The sequence below is a fragment of the Mus pahari genome, chromosome 9 (genome assembly GCF_900095145.1).
Source record: "Mus pahari chromosome 9, PAHARI_EIJ_v1.1, whole genome shotgun sequence".
In the NCBI taxonomy this organism is placed as follows: Eukaryota; Metazoa; Chordata; class Mammalia; order Rodentia; family Muridae; genus Mus; species Mus pahari.
Genome location: NC_034598.1, coordinates 21,297,172 through 21,308,113, shown reverse-complemented (window position 1 = coordinate 21,308,113; position 10,942 = coordinate 21,297,172). Strand labels below are relative to the sequence as shown.

At 36.7% G+C, this 10,942-nt stretch overlaps 1 non-coding gene across 1 annotated transcript; it reads right to left on the bottom strand.

The window, feature by feature from the left end:
• Positions 1–8,631: 8,631 nt before the first annotated feature.
• On the bottom strand, positions 8,632–8,735 carry LOC115064773. Its single transcript, XR_003844593.1, has one exon. It is a non-coding gene; the product is annotated as a U6 spliceosomal RNA (small nuclear RNA).
• Positions 8,736–10,942: the final 2,207 nt, after the last annotated feature.

The following is a 10,942-nucleotide window of genomic DNA, read 5'->3' as shown; positions in this document are numbered from 1 at the left end:
GGAGGGCAGAGGAAGTGAAACATATTTTATACATAAAAATTTTTAAAGAAATATATAACGTATAGGACTTTTAATGAAAATATACATTTAAAATAGAGCAATCAGATCACATTTCCAATCACAGGCAAAATTGAGGTAGAAACCAACAGGATTAGATCCAGGTTTTGCTGATGGCAATTACAACAGTAGTGTTATGAACTTCATTTACAGATGTAGTTATTTATGAGTCCCACTAATTAACTTTTGGAAAAATTTTTAATTGGATGATAGATCTTAGTTTGAATTCAGTCATGGTGAAATTATATATACCATAGAAGTTCACGAACACTCTACAGTAATGCTTCTTTCCTCAGAGATACTGTGGCTATGCATTTTTATAGCTGAAAAGACTGAGTGTTCTCTCTCTCTCTCTCTGTCTCTCTCTTTCTCTCTCTCTGTCTCTCTCTGTCTCTGTCTCTCTCTGTCTCTGTCTCTCTCTTTCTGTCTCTCTGTCTCTCTGTCTCTCTGTCTCTCTCTTTCTCTGTCTCTCTCTGTCTCTCTTTCTCTCTCTCTGTCTCTCTGTCTCTCTGTCTCTCCCTCTCTCCCTCACACACACATACACACACACACACACACACACACACACACACACACACACACAAACACACACTAAGCACAAAGAAGTTATAAGAACGATCTACTCCGTCTTGATTTTGATGACTGCAGGAGAACCTGTCTTCTGTTCTGTGTGACTTGAAATTGTTTCCTGCATGCGGTACAAGCCCAGTATGGAAGTAAAGATTCCACTGAATGAAGAGCTTGCCCATTCCATGGCTGAGCTGTCTCCAAGAAGAGAAGAGTTCATCCCTAAGTGAGAGTTTAGGGTTCCTTACCCTCTCTGCAGTACAATGCAATAGGCTTATCATCCTCTTCTTGAAATCAGAGGATCATTCAGAAATTCTGTCCTGGCCATGTTGCTTGGTGTTTGAAAGCTTTCCATGGTTCTCCACTTATCTCAAAATCAGATTTTATGTTTTGGTCTTTAAGGATGTAGTTATACTACCATTGAACTTTATTCCTTCTTACTATGTGACATGTTGTAGAAATGACCTCACTGCTGCCTCTGTACTTGTTTCTTGTCTCTCAAGTATCATGGATCTTTTTCGTGAAGTAGAGTAGTTTCTGTACATTTCTGATGTTCTAGGTTATACCAAGGAATATTTTTGCATATCAAAATATAATTTATTAGGTATTATATTGTTTATACTTATCATATATTCATATCCACATAGCTTCTTGATTCTATTGTGTAAAAATTTATCAATTTAATAAACAGTAGCAAACATTTCCTTATTCATAACTATTGATTCCAGCATAAATAATTTACATTTTATTTACTTGTGTCTTTTCTTCCCATTCACCATATATCCACATGCCAAACTGAATTTCAGACAAATATAAAAATGCAAAGCTAGGAGAAAATTATTTCTTCCCTCCATTTCCTGAAACTACCTTTCATTTATAATATTGCAGCTACAAAATCTGGACTTTGAGCCTGAGGCCCATTTTGGCACTTCAATGAAACTGACACTGTTATTAAGCAACTATCTGTGGGATCAAAAAAATGACTGAAATTTCCACTCAATCAACACAAAAATTATGATGACCTGTTCGAATATCTTCCATCTTTTATACTACAGTTTGAAATGTTCATAGGGCTAAATGCTCATATTTTAATAAATTGATATAAAAGACAGTAGAGTATATAAATAAATGTTAAAGAGCTAATAAATCAGTATATTTTCACAGAAATTATCTAAATGGCTAAAAGTGTGCCATCAAAGTAAATACAATGACTTCATAGTTATTTTCAATTTGGTATAGATATAGATGAAAGACATGATATGTTGATACCTGGACCTGAAAAGATCAATAGGCAAATGAACTCTATGATTAATGCCTGGGTCATGATCAGTGACTGTAATTTACCTGGTGCTTTAGGAAAACAATATTTTTCAATCTGTAAATATCTTAATCATAGATAAATTGTCTCTCTCACACACAAACACAATATTTATAATAAAGTAAACAGCAACAATAAAAACTAGAAGACTGATTCCCCAGGGGAGTACCAATTCACCTGCTATTAAATGAAAGCATCAACAAAAAATTGTGATTTTTATCTCCAACACAACTCTTAACTTTGGAGTTATAGAATACTAAGGAATATCAGGACACTAAAACACTTATACTTTACTACTTACCTTATGATGAGAAGTGTGAGTGCTGTGGGAAGAGGGTCAGGTGCTGATTTTAATAAGGAGAAAAAATAAATTGGCAAAAGATAAAAAATACATTTGAAAAAAATGGCAGGATACTCATTTGTTTTGCATACTCAGTTTGGAAGATACTTTATCTCGCTTCATATGCAAGAAGATTTTAGTGTTTCTTCTTTTTTTTCTGCAAAGCCCACAAATTTTCAGAAAAAGTTATTCAGTATTGAAAAGCCCATTTGAAATTATGGTGGATTTAGAGAGGTTTGCTTTGCAGTAGTTAAAATAGCAAAATCGGCTTTCCTAGGACCTGTATTCTAGCTACAACAGCTCCATAGTATACAGACAAGACTAGGGCAACTTCTGAACTTCTGTAATTAGCATCTTGCTTCAAACAGTGTTACCAAGGGCCCTGTGGTCTGACATACAAAAGAAAGGAGACCAGATCATAGGAGAGAAGGTAGAGCCCAAAATAAGACAATGAGTGTTCACTATCAATGATTAACTTTGGAACCTGGAAAGTTATATGTAGCAATTTTCCATACACCCTAACTGTACTTGCTGGTTTTGTATGTCAACTTGGTGTAAACTAGAGTCATCAGAGAAGAAATAACCTAAGCTGACAAAATTGCCTCTATGAGATCCAACTCTATGGCATTTTTTTCAATTAGTGATTAATGTGGGAAGTCCTACTACTGTAGGTAGTGGTCCTGGTTTCTATGAGTAAGCAGACTAAGTGAGTCTGGGGAAACAAGCCGGAAAGCGACACCTTTTTGAGGACTGCATCAGCACCTGCCTCCAGGATCCTGCCCTATCTGAGGGTCTGTCCTGACTTCCCTCAATAATGAAGAACAATATGGAAGTGGAAGCTAAAGAAATAAATGAGCAGACAAACTCCCCCTTTTCCTCAACTTACTTTTTACTCATGGTGTTTTGTCTAAAGAAAATAAACTTTAACTAGGACCAAAGTCGGTACCAGCACAGTGCAGTATTGCTGTGACAGACCTGACCATGTTTCTGGGAGGATTATGGATGGACTTTGGAATTTTGAGCTAAACAAACTACTAGTGTTGAGACTTCAGTGAACTGTTGTGTGTAGAAGATGGAGGCCTGGTTTGTGAAATTTCAGAGGAAATATTAAAGACTCTTTCAGGGCCATTTGCTATTTTCATTGAGATTCTGTAGTTCTGATTAGCTGGGCCTAAAGAATCAGCTGTAATTAACAAGATAAGAGAACAACTGAAGTGAAATCTTGATACTACTGGGACAATTGATGCTGGTTAACTGGAGACAAATTATTAGCAGTGATTAAGAAGGGATCAGCATCACTAAGGTGAAACCTTCTGGGAAGTGTTTTATGAGAGTACAGAGAAGCTGTGTTCTAGAGGCTGTCAAGGTTGTACCTCCTGCTGCAGCTGGACTTAGTAATGTGTAAGAATCACCCAAGTGGTACTGGTTTGGAAGGCATGAAGGGGTCATTAAAAACAGTTAAGGCTGGGCATTGTGAGAGACCATGGAAGACCATTAGTGAAGATACAGAGTCAGTGGCAGCTGAAGACCAATGGCTTATGCTTTAAGATCAAGAATCGACAAATGGGACCTCATAAAATTGAAAAGCTTCTGTAAAACAAAGGACACTGTCAATAGGACAAAATGGCAACCAACAGATTGGGAAACGATCTTTACCAATCCTACATCTGATAGAGGGCTAGTATCCAAAATATACAAAGAAATCAAGAAGTTAGACTCCAGAGAATCAAATAACCCTATTAAAATTTGGGTACAGAGCTAAACAAAGAATTCTCAACTGAGAAATATCAAATGTCTGAGAAATACCTGAAGAAATGTTCAACATCTTTAGTCATCAGTGAAATGCAAATCAAAACAACCCTGAGGTTCTACCTCACACAAGTCAAAAACTCAGGTGACAGCAGATGCTGGTAAGGATGGAAAAAGAGGAATACTTCTCCAGTGTTGGTGGGATTGGAAGCTGGTACATCCACTGTGGTGATCAGTCTGGTGGTTCCTAAAGAAAATTAGGCCCAGCTATACCACTCCTGGGCATAAACCCAAAAGATGCTCCAAGATATAACAAGGACACATGCTACACTATGTTTATAGCAGCCTTATTTATGATAGTCCAGAAGCTGGAAAGAACCCAGATGTCCTTCAACAGAGGAATGGATACAGAAAATGTGGTACGTTTACACAATGGAGTCCTATTCAGCTATTAAAAACAATGAATTCATGAAATTCTTAGGCAAATGGATGGAATTAGAAAATATCATCCTGAGTGAGGTAACCCAGTCACAAAAGAACGCACATGGTGTGCACTCACTGATAAGTGGATATTAGCCCAAAAGTTTGGAATATCCAAGGTACAATTCACAGACCACATGAAGCTCAAGAAGATGGAAGACCAAAGTGTGGATGCTTCAGTCCTTAGAAAGGGGAGCAAAATACTCAGAGGAGAAAATATGAATAAAAAATATAGACCAGAGACTGAAGGAAATCCAGATTCTTATGTGAAACTTTACCCTTTGATTCATCTTGAACATCAAGCTAGATGATCTGGCAATGAAGTAAAGAGAGGTTGACTTAGAAGGCATACACATATAAGAACACAGCAAAATGTCTGTGTCAAAACATCACATTATTGTTAAAATAGATACCCCAAATGATCTATAAAATGAGCTTATAAAAATAATAATGAAATGCAACAAATAATTACATTTGAAGTATAAAACAAACTATTTACAATAGCATAACAATTACAAAACTTTTACACAGAAATCCAGAAAAATGTGAATAATCTTTGTTTTGAACTCTGCAAAATACTGATAACAAATAATACAAAAATATGTCGAGAATTATGCTGTGTTCAGTAGATTGCAAGATACAATATTTTAAGATTAGAAATGAGCTTTTAATTAATATATAGTATTACAATGTAACAATATACCTATACAACATCAATAAGATATTAAAAATTGTGAATCTCATCATCAGACAAACTTCCTCCTATAGCAGATGATAACAAATACAGAGACCCATAGCCAGCCATTATGCAAAGAGAGAGAAAGAGTGACCTCGGAAATCTCCGTCCTAAAGAGGACGACTCCGTCAAATCTCTCCCCTCAGACCTGTAGAACCCCAAAGCAGAGTAGGCAAAATGAGTATAAGAGCCAGATGTGATTAAGGATATCCAGAAAACAAGCCTCTCTAAATCAGCATAAGCAGAGTTCACATGAACTCGCAGAGACTAATGAAGCAGACAAGGGGTCTGCACGGTTCTGTACCCGGCCGTCTGCTGACATATTGCAGGTTGCAGGTTAATGTTTGTATGGGTGTCCTCAATGTGTTAGAGTGGCTCTCTAATTCTTGCCCCTTCTCTTGGACTACTCTACTTCTGTTGATTTGTCTTACACAACTTTTTTATAGTTTTTATCTTACCTTACTGTAATTATTTTTTTGTATTAACAATAAGAAATTTTGTAAAGAAGAAGAAGAAGAAGAAGAAGAAGAAGAAGAAGAAGAAGAAGAAGAAGAAGAAGAAGAAGAAGAAGAAGAAGAAGAAGAAATGAATGAATACCTTGCCGCTAGAGTAAAGGTTAACAACTGAACTGTCACGTATACTTGCTAGGAGAGGAAAAATCAGTTTTCTCTAAATGACTGACACTGGGTCTGTCAGTTATGTCAGGATAGAATTTATGTTCAGGAGTGGCTAACCAGCATACAATTTTTGACTCAGATTTCTCTATCTGTCTCTCTTTGTACATCTCTGTATCTCTCCTTCTCTCTCTTTCTCTCCCTCCCCTCTCTAAGCCTGTCTCTCTCTGTCTCATCGCCCCATGAGTGTGTGTGTGTGTGTGTGTGTGTGTGTGTGTTTGTGTGTGTGTGTGATTTGCTTACAGTTTGGTGGGTTTATTAACTTTTTCATTTTTGGAGGTGGTTTTATTTTTGTTGTCTTAGTTTGGAGAGGTTTTGTTGTTGAATTAGGTTCTCTTGGGTTTTTTTGTTTTGTTTTGTTTTGTTGGTTTTTGCTTTTTTGAGAAGAACTCAAAGGGGAGGGAGAAGATCTGGAGAGACTTTGGGGAGTGGAAGAATATAATAAAAGTACATTTGAACTTGAAAACATTTTAAAAAATGAAAATATAGTAATGAAAATTGTTTGTCAAGCTTACTATGACATTTATACACTGTCTTAGTCAGAGTTTCTTTTTTATTAGATATTTTCTTCATTTACATCTCAAATGCTATCCCCAAATCCTCCTATGCCTTCTCTCCCACCCTGCTCCCCAACTCACCCACTCCCACTTCCTGGTCCTGGCATTCCCCAGTACTGGGGCATATGAACTTCTCAAGGCAAAGGGCCTCTCCTCTCACTGATGGCCGCCTAGGCCATCCCTTGCTACATATGCAACTAGAGTCACAGCTCTGGGGGTACTGCTTAGTTCATATTGTTGTTCCTCCTGTAGGGTTGCAGATCCTTTTAGCTCCTTGGGGACTTTCTCTAGATCCTTCATTAGGGGCCCTGTGTTCCATCCAATAGATGACTATGAGCATCCACTTCTGTATTTACCAGGAACTGGCATAGCCTCACAAGAGAGAGCTATATTAGGGTCCTGTCAGCAAAATCTTTCTGGCATATGCAATAGTGTCTGGGTTTGGTGGTTGTATGTGGGATGTATCCCCAGGTGGGGCAGTCTCTGCATGGTCCTTCCTTCTGTCTCAGCTCTGAACTTTTTTTCTGCAACTTCTTCCATGGGTATTTTATTCCCTATTTGGGGGAATAATGAAGTTCCACCTGTTGGTCTTCCTTCTTCTTGATTTTCTTGTGTTTTGGAGATTATATCTTGGGTATTCTAGGTTTCTGGGCTAATTTTCACTTATCAGTGAGTGCATATCAAGTGAGTTCTTTTGTGATTGGGTTACCTCACTCAGGACGATATCCTCCAGGTACATCCATTTGCCTAAGAATTTCATAAATTCTTTGTTTTTAATAGCTGAGTAGTACTCCATTGTGTAAATGTACCACATTTTCTCTATCCATTCCTCTGTTGAGGGACATCTGGGTTCTTTCCAGCTTCTGGCTATTATAAATAGGGCAGCTATGAACATAGTAGAGCATGCGTCCTTATTACCAGTTGGAACATCTTCTGGGTATATACCCAGAAGAGATATTGCTGGATCTGCTGGTAGTACTATTTCCAGTTTTCTGAGGAACCACCAGACTGATTTCCAGAGTTGTTGTACAAGCTTGCAATCCCACCAGCAATGGAGGAGTGTTCCTCTTTCTCTACACCCTTGCCTGCATCTGCTTTCACCTGAATTTTTCGATCCTAGCCATTCTGTCTGGTGTGAGGTAAAACTCAGGGTTGTTTTGATTTGCATTTCCCAGATGATTAAGGATGTTGAACATTTTTTCAAGTGCTTCTCAGCCCTTTGGTATTCTTCAGTTGAGAATTCTTTGTTTAGCTCTGTATCCCATTTTTTAATGGGGTTATTTGAATTTTTGGAGTTCAGCTTCTTGAGCTCTTTGTATATATTGGATATTAATTCCCTATCAGATTTAGGATTGGTAAAAATTCTTTCCCAATCTGTTGGTGGCCTTTTTGTCTTATTGACAATATCTTTTGCCCTACAAAAGCTTTGCAATTTTATGAGGTCCCATTTGTCAATTCTTGATCTTACAGCACAGGCCATTGCTGTTCTGTTAAGGAATTTTCCCCCTGTGTCCATATCTTTGAGGTTTTCCCCCACTTTCTCCTCTATAAATTTCAGAATCTCTGGTTTTATGTGGAGTTCTTTGATCCACTTAGACTTGAGCTTTGTACAAAGAGATAAGAATGGATCAATTCGTATTCTTCTACATGATAACTGCCAGTTGTGCCAGCACCCTTTGTTGAAAACGCTGTCTTTTTTCCATGGGATGGTTTTAGCTCCTTTGTCAAAGTTCAAGTAACCATAGGCGTGTGGGTTCATTTCTGGGTCTTCAGTTCTGTTCCATTGATCTACCTGCCTGTCACTGTACCAGTACCATGCAGTTTTTATCACAATTGCTCTGTAGTACAGCTTGAGGTCAGGCATGGTGAGTCCCTCAGAGGTTCTTTTATTGTTGAGAATGGTTTTTGCTATCCTAGTTTTTTATTTTTATTATTATTATTATTCCAGATGAATTTGCAAATTGCCCTTTCTAACTCAGTGAAGAATTGAGTTTGAATTTTGATGGGAGTTGCATTGAATCTGTAGATTCATTTCGGCAGGATAGCCAGTTTTACTGTATTAATCCTGCCAATCCATGAGCATGGGAGATCTTTCCATCTTTTGAGATCTTCTTCAATTTCTTTCTTCAGAGACTTGAAGTTCTTATCATACAAAAAATATGCAATGCCTCACAAATTTGTGTGTCATCCTTGCGCAGGGGGCATGCTCATCTCTGTATTGTTCCAATTTTAGTACATGTGTTGCAGAAACGAGCACAACATTTATTCTATCACTATTCTATAGTGATAAATTTCTATTTATATCCTTTATACATGGAAAGTATTAAAAATTATTTATTATTGTGTACATGTCTGCATGTGTGTAGGCAATTTTGCCACAATTCATATGTAGAGGTCAGATGACAACTTTACAGTATCAGTTCTCTCCATTCACCATAATGTGGTTCCAGGGACTGAACTCAAGTCTCTGTGTTTATGCAGTAAGAACCTGACCTGTTGAGCTGCCTCACCAGCCAGTCCTTACACTCCACATCTTTATAGTGCCATGAAGACATTTAAAGGGCTGAATGAGTTTTGTTATGTTCTCTTTATATGTTTAAGTTTCCCATTAATTTTAGGGGTGAATAAAAATGCACTGGAAGCATATTTTGGCTTCTCTATAAAAGTAAAGCTCAATGTTTCACACTTCTCCCACAGAGAATATCATAGTGGATTGAGACTTAATACAGAAGTCTTTTACTCTTCATTTTGTACATGGTGATTCCATTCCATGCTATTTTCGGGGAAAGATATGTATACATCAGGGTGTCCAGAGTGGTGAGTGTAACCTGACTTTCAAAGCATGATGAGTGGGCTGAACATGGAGGCCATCAAGCTGTGAGGTTAATAACCACCACAGGTGATCCTCACTTAGCCAGCCTGTAGGAGGAGGAACCCATTGTTCTGAAGGAAATCCATTAGGCGGATACTCTCAGGGAGGACGAACATTCAGGACTCTAAGCATGAAACTCGGTTGAGTGATATTTATAAAAGGCAACACAAAAGAACATGATCAGCATCAAAGGATGTGTGGTTAGTTTTTAAATGTTACATGCAGTATATAGAAGAAAAAGAATTCTGTAGCAATTCAGCTCATAAATTATCTGCACAATAGGAGCTAATTATAGCTTTCCTGCATTGAGAAAAAACATTCTGACAGACAAAGCTTCGTTTTGAAAATCATCGCAATCAGGAAAGTCAACAAATATTCACTACTTTTACATATAAGGTTATGGAAAATGATCAGAAAAATATGTTTTTCTTGATGTTTAGAAAATTACATTTTCTTCAAGCTCTAAGGGTAAATAAATGTAATATGAAGTAAACAGATTCCGTTGGTTATGGGAAATTTATTTAGTACTTATTATGTTTTAATGTTGATGGTTCTTTATTATGTGTATTATAAAATTAATTTTAAGAACATGATGAAACAATTTTTTAACTGCTATTCTATTTTATGCAGAAAGAAAGACCCTTAAATAGCAAATAATAAAATGGTGGTTTCCTCTAGATTTCCATGCTTGGGATCATTCCTCTCTAGAAGGAATTATTTATGTATCCTAAGTAAATTTACATTAAATGTAATTAACCTTCTTCAGGAGAAACCAATGGGAAATGAAGAAATTCTTCCCAAGGCAAGATAATGTTATTAAATTTTACACAAGTGGGAAAGGTTGGAGACACTAAAGAGACAAAGAATGATGTGAATGACATTGTTGAGATGAGAACACACTGGGGGTGGCCTTGCAGATAGCCCGTTTTGTAGAATGTTTATAGTAGGTTGAAACAGAAGGAAATTATGTGTCTGTAATAGGTTATTTGAATCTTAAATACTCGGATAAAGAATATAAAAGCCCTTTCATCTGAACTTGAAAGGAATATTCTCTTACCTCGGTGAAAATACAATACACATAACAAATAATTTCTAAGTCACTATTATGTAAGAGGCTAGAGGTATAGCAAATATGAGACAGATGAAGACACATTTATCATGGAGTTGTCCCTCCGATGTTGGTACAATTCCAGCTGTATTTGGGTGATATAGGGTAGTTTAAGGTAAGAGATGGACACTATTTTACTTCTCAGGTTAATTAAATATTTTGGCTTATATGTGGGAACAGTCACTATTCTGATTCACTCAGAAACGTTAAGCTTAAAATTTACAAAATAAAGACACCAAAATAATAGTGAAATATTATTACCATGAAGGAAACAAAACAGGTACTGAGATAAAAAAAAATAACTCAGAAAAGAAAAAAAATATTGACATGTATTTTATTTTTTTTTTATTTTTTTTTGCATTCTATATTCTTTTTTTTTTATAAGTGTATTTTATTATTATTATTATTATTTTCTTTATTTACATTTCAAATGCTATCCCGAAAGATTCCCATACCCCTCCCCCCACCTCTGTTCCCCTACCCA